The sequence below is a fragment of the Argiope bruennichi genome, chromosome 4 (genome assembly GCF_947563725.1).
Source record: "Argiope bruennichi chromosome 4, qqArgBrue1.1, whole genome shotgun sequence".
Classification (NCBI taxonomy): domain Eukaryota; kingdom Metazoa; phylum Arthropoda; class Arachnida; order Araneae; family Araneidae; genus Argiope; species Argiope bruennichi.
The window spans coordinates 40,682,230-40,707,818 of NC_079154.1; the positions used below are offsets into that span (position 1 = coordinate 40,682,230).

General features: G+C 26.2%; 1 protein-coding gene across 2 annotated transcripts in view; it reads left to right on the forward strand.

Annotated features, from left to right (window-relative positions):
* Positions 1-25,589, forward strand: part of LOC129965886 (neuroligin-4, X-linked-like) — a 218,892-nt gene that overhangs the window by 74,380 nt on the left and 118,923 nt on the right. The window lies entirely within an intron of this gene.

Below are 25,589 nucleotides of genomic sequence, written 5' to 3' on the forward strand. Positions count from 1 at the left end.
TTCATTTTACAATCATGTGTTTTTTTTTTTTTTTTTTTTTTTGGACAAGGTGGACAATTTTTCTTATTTACCTTCTTGTTTATGATGGTTTTCAGGAAAAACCATCATAATAGATTGGATATAGAACTGAATGTTACAATGACGCAGACCGGATATTTTTTCTAAACTCTGGAATCATGTGGCCTTTAATACAATTCAAATTTATTAAATCTGTAGAGATCTTAATGGAGATGTAAAGGGTGATAAATTTCAATAAATCAAAAAAAAAATTTAGTTTCGCATACTTTATCTTTCCATCGAAAATCAGAACATAAGACAAAACAGCATTTATTGATTTAGTACTACGGTTTAATCAATATTTATTTCACGATTTATGAAGCTAAAAAATAATTTTCCATTAAGCATTTTAAAAAGTCTAAAATTATACAAATTAACAACATTTTAGAATTTAACGAATAGAATTATCACATCAAGTTTTTGCCAGGTGATTTTTACAACACAGATGTAAAATAATTATCACAAATTTATAGGTGCATTAACAAAGGTACAGTATTTTACAATTAATAGAATACAAATGTGTAGTATTTCTTAATTAATAGATTACAAAGGTGCAATATTTCTTAATTAATAGATTACAAAGTTGCAGTATTTTTTAACTACTAGACTACAAGGACGTAATATTTCTTAATTAATAGATTACAAAGATGTAATATTTCTTAATTAATAGTGTGCAGTATATCTTAAAGTATTTCTAATTAAATTATCAGTGTTCAAAAGGAGTAGATATGTTCTTTGGCAAAATTTTTCTTCTTTAGCTTTCAATAATGAAAGAAAATCGGCAGTTGAATACTTAATGAAATTATGGAAAAGGTTTGAACTTCAGGACAAAAATTATAATAAGTAGATAGAAAATTAATTTTGAAAAAAAAAATGCTAAAATCAAAAAAAAAAAAAAAAAAAAAAAAAAAAAATTACAAGACATTTTTAACTGGCGTAGTTATTTTTTTAATTTAAAAATTGTGTTAAATTAAATTTAATTTCGTAAATTAACAAAGGAAAATCCTAACTTTAATTAATTAATATTATAATTACAATTATAAAAATTTGCTCCGAGGTGCATATTCTCACGCTCCAAAGGTATAGTTGTAGATTACCCGCTTAGATAGCCAATACACATGCATAAACACACGCATATTCTTCGGCAAAATTAGTTGTAATAAAGGTTTAAATTCAACATTTACATTATTTAAAAAATTTTGATGCTTTTGAAATTTTATTAATTCTTCTAATCTTCATTTCAATTAAATTCAATATATTACAAAGCAATGTTCATGGATATCATGGGATAAGCCCCTAATATAAGGCTAAATATGGTTTTCTTACTTTAATGGATAAGAAAAGTAGGAAATTAAAGAAAATTTCGTTTAATTCCTGTCACTATAAAATATAAGTACTAAATCCATATTGCATGTTTAGTTTTATCATATGCACAAAGATTAATTAAATATGAAGAAGACATGGACGTTTTATAAATGTATGGATAATAAATCCGAATTTAGAGAAGTTTACTCTTTCATATATATTTGCGATACAGCTTAAAATTTTGAACTATCATTTATATTACTATAATTATTAAAGTAAAAGCTTAAAATAAAAATAAATTCATTTTATTAACAATCTCAGCTGTGAAAGCTAAAAAATAATTGCTGAAATATATTTGAATGAGAATTTAATGGTTATATAATCAATGTGTTTAAAAGGTCAAAGAAAATTTTAAACATCCTTATTCTGATTATTTCTTCAATGGAAATGACTTGTTGAATTTTATGTGTAGCGTTTAATGTTAGAATATATAAATGCTTTTTTTAAGTTGTTAGAAAACACATGAAACAAAATCCTCAAATAAACCTCATATACAAAATAACTATGTCCATAAATATAAAAACACCCATTTCTGGAAATGAAAATTGAAAACACAACTATTTTCTTTGTTTTTTAACGTAAGAATATATGATACAAACAGTGAATAAATGTGATACATCATTTAGACTATAATATTTTTGTTACTATTTACTTGTTTTTATCCAGGATGTTTTTTTATATATTTACTTTATCATATATCTATATATGATAAAGTAAAGAAAGCCTTCATGCTTTCAGTCTTAAAATCAATATTTTAAAAATATTCAAAACCTAAAATTGAGCGAGGATTACATCGGTAAAAGCTTATTACTGATTCAACTTTCGAAATAAATAAATATATAACTTTTCTCCCTGTCTCTAAATTTAGATGAATAAAGGCAAAAGAAGAAAAAAATCCAATTTTTATAGAGCAGACAGTTCTCGCCATACACATTTTGTAGAAAAAGTAAAATGTTGTCCAATAAAATGAAAATCTTAAAAATTGAAAGATCATTATTGTGCTGAAAGGTTTTTCATGTTTTTTTTTATATTTATTTACGTTCTTTTTATTTACAAACTAAGATAATGTATTGCATGGAAAGTAAGTATGCCAAATTTTTGTTGAAAAATGGTTTAAAATTGCATTTTTTTCTGTTCTATTTTGATTTAATTTGGCAATATACTTAAACAGGAAAATAATCAAATGTTTACCCACAAATTTCAACTTTAAAAAATGACAAATAATAACGTATACAATGTAACTTTGAATAAAATAAATTTCCTGGTATCCTTAAAATAGCTTTTGACGCAAAATAAATGTAAGACATTTCATATTTTTCAAACAGACTGGACATTAAAATATCTTAATTTTAGAACACTGAAATAGCTTTCTATCTATCTTGTAAATCAGATTAAAAATTTATCAATGATTAATTTTTAATTGCATTTTTAAATCCATAGATATTTATTTATTTATGATGTATCTTTGACAAAATCTATTACATCTGTTCTTTCTATATCATTCAGGGTTTCATTTGCAAGTAGCTCTCATGTTATGAGGATTCTCAAAGTAATCAATCAAGCAACTGTTTCATATATATTAATAATTCAATACTTATTTATATCGATTATGAAATCAAGGTACTTCATGGTTCAAAGCGATAAAAATACTAAACATGTAATATAATTAAATCACTTAGGAACCAGTGTAAAATTTAAGTACTATTAGAAATACATTTCCACAGCCTGATAAAAAAAAAAAAAAGAGAGAAATGCAATATTTGAAATTTACTAAAATCTATTTTTTTTTCTTTCTGCCTTACATGAGGATAGTTAATCTTTCCAAATGCTTTTAGAACCATAGAATAACAAAGAAAATATAAGGAAGGATAAAATTGAAAAAAGAATGAAAATACTGGACCAATACATTTAAAGAAATTACTACATGATATCCATTTCTATGAATTTCGTCATGTTTTATGTATTGAAATGAACGAAAAAAAATTTCGAACGATATGTAAATTTAAGATTTTAAATATGAATGATTACAAATAAATAAATATAAACATTGGAATGTAATAGTTTTTTTTTAAATATTTTTCCATATCATTTTTATAGTTAAAATTTTCCCCATCGAGTTCCAAACAAAAATAAAAGCCAACATAAAGCCCTTTAAACATCACCACAAGATTTGTTATTCCAAAAGGTATATCGCTTTTTCAATTTCAATATAGTCCCCATATAATATTCCGAAAGTTTTTGGTAAATATTTATGCTTTTAAAGTAGTCCTATTTCTCACAAACATCTAAATTAGATTCCACGACGCTTTTACGAATTCCATATCTGTTCAAGAAGGCTTTTTCACATGTCCGCCTGATTCCCAATCTCCTATTTCTAACAAAGACTCCTCCAATCCAACCCTATTAAGTGTAATTTGTAGTCAGTGAAGGAGTATAGTTTTTGACTGCCTCTTGCACTAACATAAAAACAGACATCGTAAAACCGAATCGTTTTCTTCTCTTTTTCTGCGTTTTTATAAAAGTTTGGATTTAAGGCAGGGTTAATATTCTAAGAATAGAAGTGAATATCTTCTTTTATGATTTTACGCGGGAGAAAATACGGTTGTGGCGTGCACCCGAAGTTAAATATTAGAAAGTTAACTTCGATTTAAAGTGGGGGATATTTGTTCAATATTCAGAAAAAGCAATATCGGTGTTTTTCGTATATTGAAATTTTATTCTGCGCTAAAGAAACGATCTAAAAATAATGTAGCGAATGGCTGAGTTTATTTCGATTTTGTTTGTTTCATTGTATGAAAAAAACTTAGAATGTAAATGCAAAAATTTCTTAATACTTCGACTAGTTTGTGAACATTCAAGGAATGAAAACTTATATCAATTTGGAAAAGTTTTAGCAATCATTTAACTTAAATTACATAACATGTTATGATTAAATTGAACTTTTAAAAATTGTAATTTTTATAAGTATATATATGCGGAAAAGCAATGCGAAGTTATTTTCACTAATATTTAAAACTCGATCTGATAAATAAGTAACACATATTTTTTTTATAGTATAAAAATATTTTCAAAAATTAAGGAACTTCTGTACTGATTTTTTTTTTCTGTACATATTGTTGGAACAACAATGGTAATCGTGATTTGAAACAAGATAATTCAAAATGCTTTTTTCACACGAAATGTACTATTGTTTTTTTATTAATATTCATATATTATAATTTTTTGTAATTTTAATAATGATAATTCTTTAGACCACTAGGGACTGGTTGGGGCACTTTTTGTGCCATACCATATATATATATATATATATATTCAAATTCTAGGCTTATTTAACTTTATATAACTTTATTTTTTATGATATAATAATGTTAGAAAAATGTCAGGCACCTAAAGTATCGTTTTTCTATTCTTAAAATTTAACAGAATAGTTAAAAAAATAAATGTTTAATATTTCTTTAATCAAAAGTAAGGCTTAAATATAAAGCAAATTTTTAAAAAAAATCTTCTATCATCAGGATTTGTTTCTTTAAAATGTAGTAATTCTTAATTAATTATGATTCAAATATACATAAGAACATAATATATCACCATTAATCATCAATAATTATATGAAAACTTCGCAAAACTTGACGAAAAGGGATGTAGTCGTCAACTTTTATTTCCTTTCAGTTAATATTAATTTTTTTGAATTTCACGTTATTATCGCTACTCTACTTACCTAGGTGCAGGAAGATAGCACCCTTGTTTTGGTGATTCATTCAAGAGATTTAGAACTCAATCAGGTATTAATACATACATTTTCTGAAATTAATTTCAATCCAAAAAATATATATTAATATTTCTTTACTAAATAAATGACATATTTAGAGGTTCATTCTTCAAAATTTACATCATTTGAGCAGAGACTGTTTCAGCACATGTATGTGTGTCCGGATCGAGCAAATTATTTCAAGGTCGACTGGAAGTATATAGAATACATAAAATGTTAACTTCAAGTTAGAGAGCTTGTGGGCTCTCCATTCCCGCCGCTGTTTATTTAGTTTAACAATATCTACCCACTGAAGTATTCTATACTCAAATATGTACATAAAGAGCTAAACCATTTTTATGCCCCAATATTTAGTAAATATTTTCCGAAAACTATTAAAAAAATATCATTCCTTATATATAAATAACTTAGTTATCGGATAATGATATGTATAAACTCATACGAACTCTATATCATTTGTCAAATTTTCAATAATGTATTTTTCTCCTTATTCAATTTGTATTTATTATCTCGAAAAATTCACTAATCTTTTTCCCGATAGTTTTCTTTCTTCAAAATGCAATAGAAACATATATTTTGAAGTCAACGATTGCTCTTTAAATATGGAAATTCCATCGCAATTTATGAAATTTGTAATATATATATATATATATATATATATATATATATATATATATATATATATATATATATATATATATATATTGTTTAAGCTATAAGCCAAATCTAAAATTAATCTAATAAAAATAATGCTTTGCCGCTATATTAATTTCATCGATGATTAAACTTTACAACATATAGTTAATATTTTGGAGCCAAATAAAATAAATTGATTCATTCTGTTGGCCAGTGCTTCATTTAAATTCCATTAGTCAATACCAACTTAATACGTTAATTATATCTTCATTTAAATATAGACACAATTCATTAATTTTTAAATTTTAAATAGAATAATGTATTAATTGAATATTTTACAATTTTATGAATTTTATTTGTGCAAAAGAAGAAGAATATGTTAATAATAAAAATAATATATCAATAATAATAGGTTTTTATTATTTCGTGGAATTAAATTTTCTTGTTAGTATTAAAATTTAAAAATTTGCAAAACTAATTTTATAACGATTGCTGCCGAATGAAAGAACCATTAAATTTAAAAAATGTATTTACTAAATTTAAAAAAAAAATGTTTTTAATACTTCTTTCTAGTTTTCCATTCTATATTTATTCTTTAATTGGAGTGCATTTTTTCTCGAAGTAAAATTCATCTCGTATCTTATCTCGAAAATCGTTATTTGGAAAAAAAAAACTGCAAGTAAGCATTGATTAAAACTAAAAACAGTTGCATTTAAAAGGGTTGAATTCATTTTTTTTTTCAATTTCTTTGATGTTTTTAATGTTGTTTCATAGTTGAAACATAAAAGGAAGAAAATGAAATAATTTACCTTTTGCCTTTTTTTTTCCATCTCTTAAATGACATCGCTAAGTTATCATTGTTAAAGATGACCTTTCAAAAAAACAGAAATCATCTCATATTTAATTGAAAAAAGTTCTAAAAATGTATACTTTTTTATGCTTCAGTAATGGTTGTGAAAACTCAAGGGTTTTTCCGTAATTAAAACAAATTCAATCGATACGATTTCATACTTGGCAGCAAAAAAAATTGCACCAATAAAAGCTTCCATAAAGATATAATGCGTGAAATAACCAAGAAAATGAGAAAAATTCGCCAAACAATGAATTTCAAAAGACTAATATTGTTGCAAAGTACGACGTTAATTGTCTGGAGACTGCAAAAAATATTCATTTGCATTTACCGATCTTTTTTTTTTTCCTCCATTTTCATTGTCTTCACTCGCTGTTTAAAAGATTTATGATGATATTCTTTTTTGTCATCTTAACTGCAACTGCCATAAAAAGCTTCGTATTGCTATGCTTTTATTCCATTTCTCTATGAATTGAATTACTGATATTTTTTTTCGGACGATAGAAGTTTTTGGAAAATAAAGTGGGTATTCTCACTTGTCTTCATTTATTTCCAGTTTTTAAAATACTCAGCTAAAGAAACTATAAAAATATATTTGACGGAGGCCGATTTTTTTCCTTTCTTGGTTATGCTTAAGATTTTAATAACCAGTTTAGCGTTTTCTGAAAAGTCTAATCACTGGAAAGCACTTTCTTTACCGTGAGCTGTTTCTCCTTTTTTAAAAAAAAAAAAAAAATTGAAGCATAAAAAAATTAAGATTACAACAAAGATTTTTTGTTCCAATGACAAACCTTTTAAAATTTAAGTTGGATAATATTACTCCATTTTTTATATTAATAACTATGTTCTTTGGTCCATGGATGTAATACATATTTAACTGTGAAATCAAATGGTGATAAAAACATTAAAATTACTCGAAAAGTGTATTTTTACCAAAAGGCTTTAATAAATATTTACCTAACTATTTAACATATTATTCCCTGTTATGCAATTAATTTTCAAGGTTTCTAAAAGAGCATTAGTATGTTATTAATTTGTAATCAAGTTAATTTCTGGGTATTGGTTTATAAATGCCTTCATATAAATCAAATTTGAAGGCATAATAAAAACACATTCACCTTCAGTAAATAAAACACTGAATCATAATGCAATTTTCGACAGTGCTACATTTATATATGGATGTTACATTATACCCCATTTTTATGCTACAGATTTAGAAAGATGCCAATTATATTTATTGATTTTTAAGCAAAATTATTTAAAGAATAATCTGTGATTGTTTGGAAACAATATTCGGGGAAAAAATGTAAAAAAATATAAAGTAACCAGCGGGAGTGGTCAACCCAAAATTTTCTCGCATACACTCAAAAAAAGGTGTTATTCCAAATAACACCTTGCATGGCATTGGTGTACAATAGTTATAAAATATTAAGCTTTGGTGTAAATTCATCAATTTTATTGGATCAATCATGTGATATCCAAAAATATGAAAAATTGTGTGTGGCAATTTTTTTGGCGGTTTATCCCTGGCATGCGGTTAATAGTACCCGGAAATCGGATTTATGTTTTAGATGCGTCTTTCCCAACCGATTGAAACAAAAATCACTTACAAGGTAATTACACTTGTAAAAATCTAACACCAAATTTGATATGTTTTAGTCAATGCGTTTTTGAGCTATCGCGTTTACATTTTTTTTGAAAATGCTAATCTACTGGTGGACAACCCTTTGTTGAATTTAGTTCAAATTTTGATAGGCGCCTACATTATAGATGTTAAATATGAGTACTGAATATTATGTTAGCATACAATATTCAGCTCTCTTCGGTTTGTAGAAATCTTGTTAACATATACTAGAACAGAAGGACATACAGATTCCCACTGCATTGATTTTGCTGGAACTTTGATAGCAATCTAGATATTTGATATAATAACTACATACCAAATTTAATCCGTCACGATCAAAAGGTTTTTGAACTATCTTTGTCACAGATAGACATAAGGACATTTTTTTAAATGAGTTTCCCGAACTCAAGGAGGTCTAAAACGTGAAGATTCTTCAAAATCTTCAGTTCGATTTTTTTTTTTGACGAATTACAAGAATTTCTCTATATTTCGTATAGGAGACTATAAAAAATGAATTGTAAAATCATTAATTATGCATCAAATCCGATGAAAAGTATATTGTCATTATTTCGTTCTTTCCAAGGATATATATTCCACACAAGAAATGTTTAAAAAACAAAAGATTGTTTCTAAGAAATTATTTACGAGGAAGTTTTCCTGTGATTCATTTTGCAATGTCACCGTTTTGAAATTCCAAGAAATTATTAAGAGATCATTTATGTCGTAGTATATTGAACATCGTTTTATTCACAAATGCATTTGTCATGCATTTGAATATTGAAGTATAAAAGATGTGTTGAAAAAGAGTTTGATGTTATAAGCATGGCTATATCTATTATTAATTCCGCAAAATTTGTTTGAAATACTTTTATTTTGGGCTATCTCAATTTTTCATTATTGTACTTTCTGATATTTAATGAGGCAGATTTTATTTTTTTTCTGCAACAAGTTACTTATTGAAAGAGAAAGGAATGTCTTTCGTGAAGACTGTGACTGCATGACTATAAAAGTGATAAATTTGCACTTTTGACATATATGGCAGTTGAGAAACAAAAACTTTTGAATTTAAAGAGCAAAAACACGGAGTAATCAAGAATTTAGAATGAATGAAACTATTTTCATAAATTTTTATTGAGTTTCCAAATGCGAAAACTGAATTAACTATAATAGTTTTAAAGACTAAAATTTTTAAAAAAGCTTTTTTAACTTAATTTCTCAGCAAAACCGACCTGTTTATATCTTTCACTACTGAAATGGCCCGACCGGTCGTACAAATTCTTCCTGCTACATTAGTTTCTATTTAAAACAATAAGTGCAGGATTCGAAACGAGTTATTATTAAGGATGTTCTCACTGAAGATTTGTATCTTTCGGAAACAGTAACCGGCTCTATAGGATAAAATTTGCAACGGCCTGCAGGACCGGGATAGTACTGAAAGGGTAAAAGAGATCAAATTTAGGAGTGCGAATGCAGATTCCTTGGAAGTTGGATGTTATGTAGAAAAATTTCAATTCAGACTTTGATTTTTGTTATTATTTCATATATTTGATTTACGCATGGAAATATTTGAAGATCTAGTGATCATTTAGAACAACAGAAATTGATGTTTTGCACTTAGCAATAATATTGAAGGAAGCCTTCATTTTGAGGGTTCTTTGGATTTAAGATATCATATTATGGTCTTAATCTGCTTCTCCATTATATTGTTCCTTTTATTCCATTAGAAGACAATTTTATGACATTATTAAAGATTTCTTTAATATGTTTTGATTATTTTGTAAAATTATTAGTATCGTTATATGAATTTTACCGTATTTTGCTATATAATAATATTATTATTCTACCTTATAATGTCATATAATAATTATCATATATAATAATAAAAGTTCTCAATATTATCGTCATCTACTTAATGCAATTATTTGACAAAATGTAAGAGCATATCATTTAACCGTAGATCCAATGACAAATATAATAAAAAGTACATAAAAATAATCTTTTCCTTAGGAATATACAAATATTTTTTTTGTCTTCTCATTCTCTAAACTTCTTCATTTTATAAATGTTCAATTTTGTTCCATTTTTATTTGTAAAAATAAATCAAAACATGGAAATTTGTATAAAAATATCTTTTGGAGTTACTTCATCAAATTATTTTACTGGCCAAAACCTGCTTTTATATAAGATAATTCTAGTTACTCAACTACAAGATATATTAGTAGCTTATCTGTTAATTCAACTACAAGGTATATTAGTAGATTATCTGTATATATGTTAATTCAACTACAAGATATATTAGTAGATTATCTGTATATCTGTTAATTCAACTACAAGATAGTAGATTATCTGTATATCTGTTAATTCAACTACAAGATATATTAGTACCTTATCTGTAAATCTGTTAATTCAACTACAGGATATATTAGTAGCTTATATGTGTATTAGATTGGCATTTCATAAAGGATGATACTTTGCTGATCGGCATCATTACTTTCTTTTCAGGTATTTTATCCCAAGAGTTTTCCTAATATTCAATAAAAATTGCAAGAAAATAAATCTCTATCCGATAGTCAGATATGCACTTAAGATTTCATCAAAATTCTACACAGCATATTTCTCCTCCTTTAAAGTATTCGAAGGAATGTGGTTATATGCAGCTATATATTGTAGACTGATTTTTCTTTGCTAAAGTTGGTGTTGAAAGATTATTGTATTATTTAACTACAACTTCAATAATTATAACAGATGTTTTTCATGTAATTTTTCAAGTTGTTTGACGGCGATCTCCTATTTGTTCTCCTCTTGAAAAAGAGCAACCAAATCTATTTTCTGTGTATTTAAAACATATTTTTATTAAATTATTAAAACAAAATCTTCGTTCAGATCGAGAAAATAATCTGATATTACTTTGACATGGATTTTTAAAAAATTACCACATTATGGAATATCATCTTAATGCATGTTCTTGATAAGGTCAATTTTTTTAATTGTGATAAATACTAGAATGCTCTTAAGTCAATTGTATCAGGGCATCTAAATATTTCTCTTTGCTAAAACTCTACTTCAATCTTCACAATTTGTGCTTCCAAAAAACAAGGATAAAATAAAATATTGTTGTAATTTTACAAAATAATTTAATATTTTTTTAGTTAAAACATTTTTTCATTGATCAGGAAGTCCCTTAATTTAAAAGAACATTTATCTACTGCAATTTTGTACATTAGATTGACAAACTGATAAAAAAATACATTGAAATATGAAACTTTATTTCTCCCTTATAATACGAATTTCTCCTTGATTGTTATTTATACAACCACATGTAAAAGCAATATCAAAAAAGTAATTTAATCCTTTTGAAAGATACATTTCAATTCCATAATTAATGAAGAGTTCTAAAATTCAAATTTAGAAAAATCAGGAACTACTCATGTACTGCTGTAAATTTTTCAATAACTTCTATTGTGTAATTATTGTACACTTCGATATGTACATAAGCACAAGTGAGAAGTAATAATTATTAAAATATTGATTGAATATAATTAATCCAGTGTTGGGGAAGTACACCTTATGTCTAGAAGATTTTACCTTATTATAAGAGGATTAATTAGATGATTGAGAAAAATGACAGTAAATATTACTCCTCTGCCAGGTTCCAGCGAGGTTGAGAACAATACGTCTAAAATGGGCAAGTGAAAAAAAATGTGAATAGTAGTATTAAAACTCTTTAATTTTAATTTAACTATTTTATAAGAAATAACTAAATTTTGTGATTATTTTAAGAGGGAAAAGAGAGCAGAAATTAAACAAAAAACATTTATTTTTCAGAAAACTTAAGAAAGAGTATCACATTTTAAATGTTCTACGAAACTGCTTTAATTACAAATTAAACAAACTTGCAAGTTGTAAAAAAGAATATTGAAAGTAGTAAATAATAAAAGTTGAAAAAAAATATTGAAAGCAGTAAATAATAAAAGTTGAAAAAAAAGAATATTGAAAGCAGTAAATAATAAAAGTTGAACAAAAAAAGATAACAAGCAACATAATAATGTAAAATATCAGAAGATGGGTTCTCTCGGAGTCAGTCAGCTGACATTCTTCCACCTGGACATGAAATTCAATTTGCCTTTCCTTCCCGTTCGAATCCTCTTTTACTATAAGAACTAATTCATCCGCAGAGGGATCATCATCGTCTTCATCCTCCAGCAGTACAGCAAAATCATCCTTCATCCTCCAGCAGTACAGTATATTAGAGTGATTGTAAAAGATCAGGACCATTTTAGCGGAAAACCTGGAACTCACGCAGAAGCAATTGTACAATTTCTCACACATTTCGCCAAATTTCATATGAGAATAGATAAATACAGATAAATTGAACAAAATATGCATCAATAATAATAATTCGAACCTTCTTATATGAGACGATTTCAGGTTCACTTATTTTCCAAGAAGTGGCCAAGCGAACTCAGTTGAAGAATAAACATCTAATTCTACCCTCCTTTCTCAGATGTTTGAGGCTCCCTAACCATTCCAAAGTTTCCTTCTCCCTAGTTTCAGATTAAATCTCCACACGTTTTAGAAATAAAAAGACATTCCAAAACATATTAGTGGGACTGTCAGGTCATTTGAGCTCTATCGAAGGTTAAATATTCATTTTCAATGCTTCGCATGTTTTATTTCATAATAATAGTTTTCATTAAGAAAAAAAGTTACAGTTTGCTGTGCTATAAAACGATGTAGTAAGATTTAAAAAATTATATATATCGAACATGATTCTATAGAATTAGCATTTATATTCCAAAATTAAAGAATTCTTCTTCAAAGAGAAACATTACTATATGAATAATATTATTTATTTCAATGAAAAAAAAATCTTTACAAAATAAATATTTATTCCTTAGGTTAGAAATTATTATTATGATCCTTGCCTACATTTACAGGCATATGCATTTAATATTACTACAATCCTTGACTATATTTACAGGCATAAACATATAATATTAATAGAATCCTTGATTATATTTACAGGCATATGCATTTAATATTACTACAATTCTTGTCTACATTTACTGTCATATGCATTTAATATACATTCCGCAATAAACTAGTCGATATACATTCATCGTTTCTAATGTATAAATTTAATCCAGATAGTAGAAAATATGCAAATGTATATTTTTATTGAAATGTATTAATTTTTCAATATTACAAGCATAGAGTAATTTATTTTTTTATTATATCTATCATTTCCTTTTTTTAAATGCACTCCAGGCATCAGTTTGTTATATGGCAAAACGAAAAAAACTTCACCAGACAATGGACTTGATATGAAAATAAATAAATAAATAAAAATAAAAAACAGTTTCGAGACAGAAGAAATATTTTAAATAACTTAGCTGCTTATTTGAGCATTTAAACAGCATTTCCCAAAACTACTCTTACTTATTTACTTATTTTATTCTCTTAGGTAGCATTTGAGTTTCTCATAATCCATTTACCCAACAAAGTGAAAAGAAGGCTGTTCCGTTTGCTGTTAATGGTTAACGAAAGGAAAGTGAAAACTGTTTTAGAAGCCATTAGCACACAACTAATCTTATTAAATACTCGTCAATTTCTTGCCTTTCGGAAAAGAAAGGAGAAGTGGAAAGAAAAACAAGTCAAAGCAGGTTCATAGAAAAAAAAAAGAAAGGAACAAAAAGTCCAGGAAGTGAATAAAAAAAAAGACAAATAACGTTACTTTGGTTGTTTTGCGTACGAATTCACTAACATGAGAAGAGAATTTCCTTTATCTTAACAAGATTTTCTTGTTTCTCGGTTTATTTTTTTTAATTACAAATGGGCTTGTAAAGGATGCCTGAGCACTTTTGTTTTGTATGCATGTTAAACACCATAGGTTTTTTTGTTAGAATGCGTTACACATGTTCAAAGGCCTTACATCCTTATAAAAGATTCTAACCTGGTTATTTACGGATTCTTTGAAGCTTTCTTGAAATCAGATTTGTTTTTCCATTCCATCAATTATATAAAAACTAATAAATAAAGAAAAAAGAACATTCGAATTGCATTAAATATCAAAGAAGTATATAACTGTTTAAGCTTGTGCTTAAGAACTTACTAAGTTCAAACAAAAACGTGTTATTTTTAAAATTTCACTATGAACTTTGCTAAAATTTGGGTTAGTGTACTCAGGACAATAACAGTAATTTCAAGATAGTTCATTATAATTATAAACTTGTTAAGTTAAATGTCAAAAATAATATATGGCTTCAAGTCACAGGTATCTTTCTATATATTTGAATATATTTTTTTTTCTTATAAAGCATATTTAAAGATGTATTTTGACTTAAGTTAATCTTATGCAATAATAACTAATATATTGAATGATGTTAGTATTATTTTAATAGTTAACACAGTCCATACAATTTAATAACTTCATACAATATTTGGAATAATGTTATATTGTTATATTATGTTCAATTTTTTTTAAATATATATAAATTTCGAATATATATATATAACATTATTTTTTAAGCAGAATCATGGCCGAATAGATAGAAGTTCTAATTTTAAAAGCTTTTATTCTATCCCGGGAGGCATAATTTATGGTCAAGAAGCGATGATGGATTGGCGTCAGCTCATAGCGAAACACAAGATCAGGACAAGCATAAAAAGGGAGGGAATATTTTCCCCGAATCTTGTATAGCATGAGACTCTGATAAGGATTTATTTACACTTGTCGATTTAGGTAAGGGGATTATAGCGATTTTTTAAAAAGAATGTATTAGCTCGACAAATTTTTATCCTTTCATTTGGATTGCGGGAACTTGTCTACTTCAGCAATTTTAGAACTCGTGTTGAATTGATTAAATAATAAAGATGGAATTGGATCAGGAAATAAGAGAACGTTTTAGAATGAAGTTAATATGGGCTGAATTAAGACGACACTTTTGAAATTAATTAGAACTAAATTAAATTGTAAAATATCATGCACTCAAAAGATTATTGTGAGAAAAACTTACCATCACGCCCTTTGTTGAGAATAATAATTTTAGTTGTCAATAATATATTTTCAATATTTTTTATCAAAAATTAACGGATATCGTGCTATTTCCATATGTGAATAATGTTGTCATAAAATATTACGCAATTAATAACTAAAATTTAGATAGGAAGATAGCTTCTTATCTAACATTCATAATAAATAATTTTCTCAACCGCGCCAAAAATTTCACTCCACCATAGTAAACTTAAATATAACAGCCCTTGTATTTCCTCTATGGGGGATTTTGTTTCTGACAAATAGAGAAAGGAATGTAATATTTACAGATATTTCTGAATATTAAAACCGGACGGGATTTCAAAAGGAATACGAAATCTATCCTATTATGAAATCCAGTTTGAAGAATGGAATGAAATTCTCAGTTACGCAATAAAATAGCAGACAGACGGATTTCTCTAGAGTGCAAAAGGTAAATAAATATATCATATTCTATTTTAATGTTTATTTCAACTCAAGGAAGAAGAAAAATCTAATTTTTTTTTGCATTATTTCTTGCAAAGTCAATAGGAATTTTTCTTATAGTCTAAATCTTCTGTTTCTGTAAAGAGCAACATAAATTATATTTCGTTTTCGGTTCTGTCTTGCCATAACGAGTAAATAGATGTACGGGATGTTACGAAATTGCTTGAAGCGTATAATTCTCAGTATTCGTATATAGCAGTAGATTTAAGTTTTAAGAACTCCAATTAGTGTTGCGGCAATATTTCAAGATACGATTTAAATTTCTTAGAAATTATCAATTATTGTACATTTACTTCTAAATATTTATAAATTATTCAGTCGTTTGTAAAAATCAAACGACACTCAAACTGTAGATTTTAGAATTGGAAAAAATATATAATATCATCCGCCCAGATGATATTTAATGCATGTTTTATGAACATGCTTAGTGCATTTTTCATGAATTCACTGTTATAAGCTGCGTTCCATATGCAATTAAATAGAATAAATCAGTTTAAACCTATGAGGTGAAATGGGAGAGTCGCTCTCCTACACTTTAAATTTTTTGGTTGATGTTTAAATTTATGTTGAGTCCTTCAAATAGTTAGCTGATATGAATCCATAAGTTAAATTAAATTTCCAAGAAAATTTTACTTTTACCGATCAAAAGTATAATCCTGGTGAATTTCCTTTATCTTAACAAGATTTTCTTATTTCTCGATTTATTTTTTTTAATTACAAATGGGCTTGTAAAAGATGCCTGAGCACTTTTGTTTTGTATGCATGTTAAACACCATAGGTTTTTTTTGTTAGAATGCGTTACACATGTTCAAAGGCCTCATAACCTTATAAAAGATTCTAACCTGGTTATTTATGGATGCTTTGAAGCTTTCTTGAAATCAGATTTGTTTTTCCATTCTATCAATTACATAAAAAACTAATAAATAAAGAAAGAAGAACATTCGAATTGCATTGAATATCAAAGAAATATAAATTTAACGTTATTTAAAGCAAGAACGAAGTATTTTCACTTTATTTACAAAGAGAAAAAGTTAATCCCCCTGTTATAAAAGTCCTTTTGTAGAAAAATTATTATTTTTCTAAGAAATATGTTGAGGTGACATAGGAAAGGAAATTTATGACATACGTAAAAAAGTATAAACCACTAAATTTATATAAGGTTATTTATAATGCTGAAGAAATTAGGATTAATCAAGTTAGAATCAAGCAATTGCGATTAAGGTGAAGATACGTTTACATATGTGTATTACGAGACTTACTTGTTAAAATGTAAATGTGTTGATTTTTTTTTTTTTTTTTTGTATTCACAAAGTTAAAAATATCACTGGATATTATCAGTTCAGAAATATTTTACGGCTCTGGGCATCAATTGACAATTTCAAACTGCATATGAAAGATTGTATTTTTATTTTTATTTTTTGCCAAGATTATTTTCCATACTTTTCTTTCATTTCTTTTTTCATTGTCGTTGACTATTCATTTTCCAATTTATTTTCAAATTTTTTTTGAAAAATAAATGTATAATTTTCTTTTTTTGAATTATTTTATAATTTTATTTGCAAGAAATTTATTATTTAAGAATTGCAATTTAATTTTCAATTCTGTATAAGTGTCCTAATGCACATATTAATTTCTTATCAGCTGCACAAAATTCATAACAATCAATTGATATTAAAAGAAACCTGGGTAATTGAGTTTCATCAAATACATATTTTATAAAGTAATTCAAATTATAAAAATATGAGAAGCGATATCCCATAACGATCAGATATTCTGTCGCTTTTACTATTTGCAATCCACTCGGCTAAGACTCTATAGTCAAAACATGTTGACAGAGCATTTCCTGGACGTCATAATTATTCTTTCCAACACATATACAGATTAGCGTGAAATCTCGATCTAATCAATGGAGTAACGTAGGATAATTCTAAGAGTAACAATGGATAATTTAGGGACATAATTATATTGTAATCATTCAAGATGATGACATTTGTTTTCTTTTCATGAAACCGATGCTTCGTTTAACTTTATTTATGCCAGATATTAAGATAATATCGAAATTCCATCGGTCATAATCTTCGCCCTTGATATTATTTGTGAAAGATGCCAAAATTCAGTAAAAAGAAGAAAAAAAATGACATTGCGTATTTTTACTATACTTTTAAGTTTAATGTTTCTATAAAAAATGCAAATCTGTGAGCAATACAATCACAAATATCTTTAACAAATATTTAATTTGCGGAACATATCAGAAAAATCTAATATTATATTTTTTTAAAAATAAACGCCTTTGAATTAAGTGTAAATAATTTACTCGAATACACATGTTCAGGTGAATTTCCAAACTCTATGCTCTGAAAATGGTCTTTAGGTGAAGAAATTATGAATATATCAAGAAATAGTAATATCTTGCTGAAATAATAATAACAATAGTCATAGCTTAAATAAAAATGTCTTGCTGATTTTTTTCATCTGTTTGTGAAACAGTATAATATATTTTATAATTCTAAAACACATGAAAATATTTTTAACAATTATGTATGTTATAAAATGATAAACATTTAAAAGCCCATAAACTGAAAAAAAATATAGAATATTTTGAGAATTCTTTTGTATTTTAAATAGAAAAATAAAGTAAATAAAGCTTTAATTCGATATTAACAGCGCATAACAAAGATTTCTATGTGAAATGACAGCCTCAAATGTTTCGGTTTTTAAAGGAACCTTACTTGACTTATCTGTTAAATATTTGGTTGAATCACCTTATATGAATATCTCGCCAGAGAGTTTGCTAGCATGCTAGCATACACATGTAGAAGTGAATTTCCAAACTCTGTGCACTGAAAATGATTGTTGATTCAAGAATTTATGAATCCAAAATATCAACTTGATTTAAATAGTAATATCTTATTGAATTTTTCTGTTATGTAGGAAACAATATAATATATTTTTTTTTTTTTATAAATCAAAGACAAATGAAATGGGTTTCAATAATTACGCATTTATTTATATTTAAAAACGCAAATTTAAAAACGCAAAGATAGAAAATAAAGAATATTTTGAGTGTTCTTTTGTATTTAAAATAAAAAAAAAGTAAATAAACTTTAGCTCGATATTCACAGCGCTCAACAAAGCTTTCAAAGTGAAACGACATCCACTAATGTTTCGATTTTTAAAGCATTGTCCTTTTCTGAGTGATTTTATTTGAAACATCAGAAAGGCAGGAAAAGGTTAATCATAAAAAAATCAACCTTAATGATTGCTCGCCTTATAAAATGCACAGCGATTAATCTCAGTTGACAGTACTTAAGCAGAAAAAGATTTCAAAGAAAGAAACACTGTAATTGTGTTTTTCATTCTATGTTTTATTTCCTGTCCTTCTTTCATTATTATTAAAAGAATTGTAGAGAAAAGTAAAGAAATCTGTGCAGCTGTGAAAATCAGGCAAGTTTTTCTTGATTATTTTTATCTTGAAAGAAACTCTTGCTCATTTTCTTTCAAGATAGAAGTACTTGATACACTTGGGAAAAACTTTGCAAACTCTCAAAACTATTTTATTTTAAGTACTCTGCAAAACATTTTATGTTTTAATGTCTTTTCTAATCAAGAACTAGAAATATGTAGATAATTTCTCGCTGGAAAAATTAATGTCCATCAAATTCAGATTAGAACTCAGTCAATATGATTTTGCTTGTCTTTTATAGAGTCGTAGCCAGTTCTGAAAAGAAAATGATTCGTCAGCAACCGAAAAGAACATTTTTCTTTATTGTCTATGTTTTATTACTTAGATGTAGAGAAAATTTATTCCTTCTTCTCCGCAAGATCTTTTTTTTTTCTAGTTTTATTACTTGAGGAAGCTGACATCTGCAAAAATATAATCGTTAAACAAATAGTGATGCTTAATATTCTATTATGAACACCCAAAATATAAACGTATTAATCATTTTGATGTTATGAAATATTTACAATAATTCAACAAAAGGGAACAGAAATATCTCTATGTACATAAAAGTGTTTCTCTGTGTATAAAAATGAACATTTTTTTATTGTTCGAATGTCATAAAATACTTTCTCCAAAGCATCAGGTTGGAATTATTGCTAATAAGGAATTAAATATGTAAACTAATGATAATTGTGATTTATAATAATGAATTAGATATACTTTTAAAAAACAGAAATTATTGGTTTAAGGCATTTAATAGCTGATGCATAGCTAATTTATCTTATACATATTCTGTTTGTAAATTATAGAATGCTTTTTTAATTGTGTAAATTTCTTTTACATTTATAAGATTTTCATGCGATATGTTACAAAAGCCTATAAAGTTATTTTTAAATAATTCAACAAAATATGAACTATTATTTAAACCATAATTTTCAATTAATATTGCTCTTTGATCATTAAAAACTAAAGTTGCATAAAAGAATTAGTTTCAAAAAATATACAACTTAAGTAAGTTTTGTGCGAAAAGATAATAAAAAATGAAATTAAATGTGCGAAATAAAGTCAGGAAAAAAAATATTATAAATATCGTATATGGTATTATTCATAGAAAAAGTCGAAAGAAGATTTGTTCAATACGAATTAATAATTTTTCTTTTACTATGCTAAGCCAATGATAAAAGATTTTTCTATTTTAGAAGTGAAAATTTGTTTTTCTTGTAATAATTTTCTATTTCAGAACAAGAAAAACTTTTTCTTGTAATAAATGAACCATTTCAAAATCCAAAATACTTTATTTTTTAATATGATATTATATTTATATCCTGTCTTTTTTATTTATTTCACATACTTGCGAAGTTTTTCCATTATTTCGGGAGTTAATTTATTTTTAAAATATTTTTTTTTAATATATCATGTTTTGAAACGGGCTAAAAGTATAAAATAATTTGTCCCTGTTCCACACAGATTGTTTTAAGAATTTTCACAATTGCAAATTTTTATGATAATCTCTATACATTTATAAAGCTGTAGTGTACTGGGAATAAATTATCTCATTTTCTTCAGTTCTTTATAAAAACATGATATATATATCATCAAACAAAGTATATATCACCAAGTATCATCAAACCATTTATACCCTAGTAATAGTAGCAAAGATGATAAAAACGATATTTTTGATTCTTTATATTTAAATAATACTGTTATTATCAATTTTTTTTTCATAATATGTTTAAACAGCATTTATCAATCTATAAAATGTGAAGAAGTTATATATAATTCCTAAATATCTAAGGAAAGTGTATAATAACTCTCATGACATGCCTAAAACTACATGACATTCTTTGAAGGTCCTTCAAGGAATGCCAAGTTCTAATGCCAGTATGTTATAGAACAGCGGCATTTCTTGCTTTGGTATAACATATAATCTCGGTTATTAATTATTCATTAGCGGAAAAGCTCTGACTGATTGAAAATGAGAATTTAGGAATACTTTTGACGTATTTGAATTAAATTTGAAATAAAACAACAAGTTTATAACAATTTTTACGGACAAGAGTATATATATATATATATATATACTCTTGTCCGTAAAAATTGTTATAAACTTGTTCTATATATATATATATATATATATATAATATTATTGAGTGGATTATTTTATGTATGTTTAAAAATGATAGAAATTTAGAAATTTACATTTTGTATTTATAGATTATGCAAACTTCCTCCTTAATAGACTGAAAAGGCAAAATTAAGTGGTACAATAAATTCTCGATTTTAGCTTCACATGCCAGAAATTTAATACGCCTTCACTTTTTTGTCAAGAATATTTAGAATAAATTTATACACAGAATAAAAAAAATGAATTATTTTGGTTATTTGAAAATTTAAATGTATAGTATATTTCAAAAATTAATAACGTTTCGGAAAATAATATAATATAGTATTGCTCATTTCTTTTCATTCCCCAGGTAATTGCACAGTTTTAAAAATAATGCTTAGTTTTGCAAAATGCATTAAATATCCTCTTTGAATATCACAAGACATTAAGACAAAGCAGTTTAAAAGAAACACAATATAAAGCTGAAATTCACATTACTTTTCCAGGATGATTTAGGATGAAAGAGTTTCATAATCGGATTACACATTTTAAACTTTATGCAAACAAATCGTTATTTTCCATTAATAGTTGCTGAGATGAAACACAATGTTTGCTTTAGAATTTCCGCAGTTACGACAAAATTTTCAATTACGAAAACATCATTAATAAAGCGAATTTTTATAATCCTTTTATCTCAGTCATATGTTGTTCGCTGAGTTTGTCACAGGGTTTATATGACACTTGATCTGATCAGCAGCTTTGCTTAAAATTATACATTCGAGCTGATACATTCGAGAGGAGGCACAGCTTGATGTTAATGATGTTTTCTGCTTCCACTGTACCATATACACCATAGAATTATTAATGATAATGATTTGGGCTAATATAAAGAAATGATTAATATTAGACCAAATCATTTCTTTATTAATGATTTAAGTTATTACCCTATTATTAATTTTTTTAAAGCAAATGAATTATGATTTGTATGATTAACATGTACTAGAATTATTGTAAGACTGCATCAATCTCCACTAATAATAAAGGATTGCATGAGCTCAAGTTCGCACTCTACAGAGCAGACAAGTTGCCTTAGAGTTACCATATTCAAAACAAATAAATTTTGAAGTGGATGAATCTGAAAACATAAGCAATTTGGCTTACATTCAAATTAATTAGAAACGCATGGTGATTTTGGCATTACTTAGCAGAAAAATCCAAAAATATCTATACAATTTTGAAACTCAATGTATTTTATTTCTCACATAAACATTTTTTATCTCATCTTTTTAACTATTATAATTGTTAAAAAAAAATATTTTATTCAAAATTTGCAACAGTTATTGTCAGTTGTGCAATGAAATTTAAAATAAATATTTCCATATTTCATCAGTGTTGTTTTCACTACAAATTATGTTAAATAAACATAATTTGTAGAAAACATTTTTAAAAACCACGAAATAACATGTGTACCTATATTTTGAAATTCTTTGACAATATTTTAATGAGTATATGTTTTTTTTTTAAATTTTATATAATTAAATTTTTGTGGAACATATATATTAGAAAATATATCCTATATGCATAAATTAATGTATTTGCTATTCTTTAATTTTTTATCAGAATGTTTTATTCCAGCCACAAGAAAATACAAATAGTTAATATTCTAATTCACCTAAATCTATTCCTCGATATGAATTAAATTCTAGAATCAACGGCTTCTGATAAATAAGTAATTACAGCTATTTTCAAAATTAACTTTTTTTAAATATCATGCACAAATAATTTTACTTGTAAAAATGCATAAATATCATTGCAGTTAGGATTATATTCAATAATATATTCAGAGTTTATTATAGTTCATCATACAAATCGTTTTGAATTAGTATACAATATTTTATATATCAAAAATTCATTAAGTATTCTTATAAACCACTTTTATCTGAAAACAAGATTACAATTTTTTAAGACTACAAATATTCGGCAAATTGTATGTTTCAAGCATTTGTATACATTTGTAGGAAAAGCAAAACTACATTTTTGTTAGGTTGAACATTAAAACATTGCAAATAGGTGTCCGACGTAGCTTCGAACATAATCGAATTGTGCATCTCAGATTTAAGAATCAGTGGCCCCAATCCAGTGGTTGGTCAATTTATCTTCATACCAATAACTAGGCATTCATTCCATTGGATATCCGAAGGTGATAGACATTAGGATCAAATCTTTATTCAACATTCTTCTTGCACCAGGAAGATTACTTAATTTGCATCAGGACGGTTATTTAACTTGCATCATGACCGCAATTGTACTTGCTTCATAACGGTTATTGAATCGTGACTGTTACTGAACTTCCATTATGACGGTTATTTAACTCCTAATTCAGAAAATTAGGAGTTAAATTAATTATTTATCTCCTAATTCAGAAAAATAGAGGATCCCCTGAAAACTTTGAAGGAATCGAAAGAGAGGAATCTGGATGGCGTTTATGACTGTTATGTAATGCTTTAAATACATTAAATCAGAAAGAAGACATACTGTAATTTGTTAAACAAATTAGTAAGTCAGTTCCTTGCATATAGACAATGAATTTATTTCACTATTGACCAATTGTCTATGTCTAAGCAGTCTATTTCCAAGTTTCCACTTGAAACTATTATTTATCTTAAAAAGAATTTCAAGAAATGCTTTGAAAATAAATTGTATACATATTAATAAGACATTGATGGATTTACTTTCCTATTATGTTTTAAAATATTACCACGTCTTTATAGCTATTTTTCTAACAAATTATTTACAGAATTCGATTATTAAATCATGTCTTATTATATAAATTTTGTTTAATTTCATTAAACTTTAAAACATTTATTTGGAATTTTAAAATTAAAATTTATCAGCATTCAATTCAACATATTGAACTACAGTATTATTCATTTGTCTGAAAAGAATACCATTATTAAGAAACGAAAGATCTGAAAAAGAAATGAACAAATGTAGTGACCATTTTCCTTTGCTGTCTGAAATCAGATCCCTGAGTTAATTCAATTGAAATTAATTCAACAGAATTACTGACGTAAGAATGGAAAACAAAATTCCTCGTCTTAGCCTTTTTTTTCTTTATGAATAAAATTGAATTCAGTAGCAAAGTTAGAAAGGCAAGTGGTATGTTCTACGGCTGTTCCATTTTATTTTCTGTTATTTTTATTATTCCGCTGGCAGCTTACAACGCTGAGCTTAAAACAGGAATTTTGTTCCAAATTAAATTAACGTATCGCAAGGGAAAAAGCGCATATGGCGCAGAAGAAATAAACCATCTAAGTAAATACGTTATTTATTTACTCTTAAAAACACTCTCTTTTAGAAATTTCGAGCTAGAAATTGTTTGGCATGTGAGATTGAATTTTAGATCACGTCCAATGCAATCAGAGTTCAGTCTTCTAAAATAATAAGGAATAGTATTCTCTTTATTGATTTTATTGTTTAAAGTAGTGTAAAGAGTGTTTATTTTTTCAATTACAATTCGACTTCCTTTCTTTCTAATATAATATACCTGATTTTAAGTAAGTTGTGATACTCAGTTACCTCTATCTATCTCGCTTCGTGTTTCTGAATATCTCATATAGTTAGGGATTAATTTTCTTGTTTCCTTGAAAACAATTGACTATGTTATCAAGAATTAATTTACTATATTTTAAGATCTTCGAAGAGTGAGGAATTACAGAGTTTCGGCATCAGTTACACATCAGCAAATGTAAAAACCAAATCCGATCTTTCAAGTCGCTGCTGTTAAACTCATAAAATATGTTATTTACTTGATTATTTTAAATTTAATACTTTTGTAGTTGCTAAATAAGAGAAAACGTTTACTTGCACTACAAAATATCCAATAGAAGTAGGGAGAATTTTTAAAAATTGAAGAGTTAAAATGTCATATTTATTCCCAGTTTGAAGAGGCTTTGACAAATTATCTTATCTTCCGTAACACTCCTTCAAAAATTGTGGAATGTTTAAAAAAGATTGTGTTTGTATAAATAATGATTGCAATATGTATATAGTTTTTAAATGTAGAAATTAGGGTGTAGTAGTGCAAAAGATGAATAAAAAAAGTAATCAGGCAGATGAAAAAAGAAATGTATTTTGATATCAGATAAAATACATTTCTTTTTTATTTGCCTTCTTTTCTTTGAATGCCTCAACAGGATTTATATCTATGCATATTAATTTTA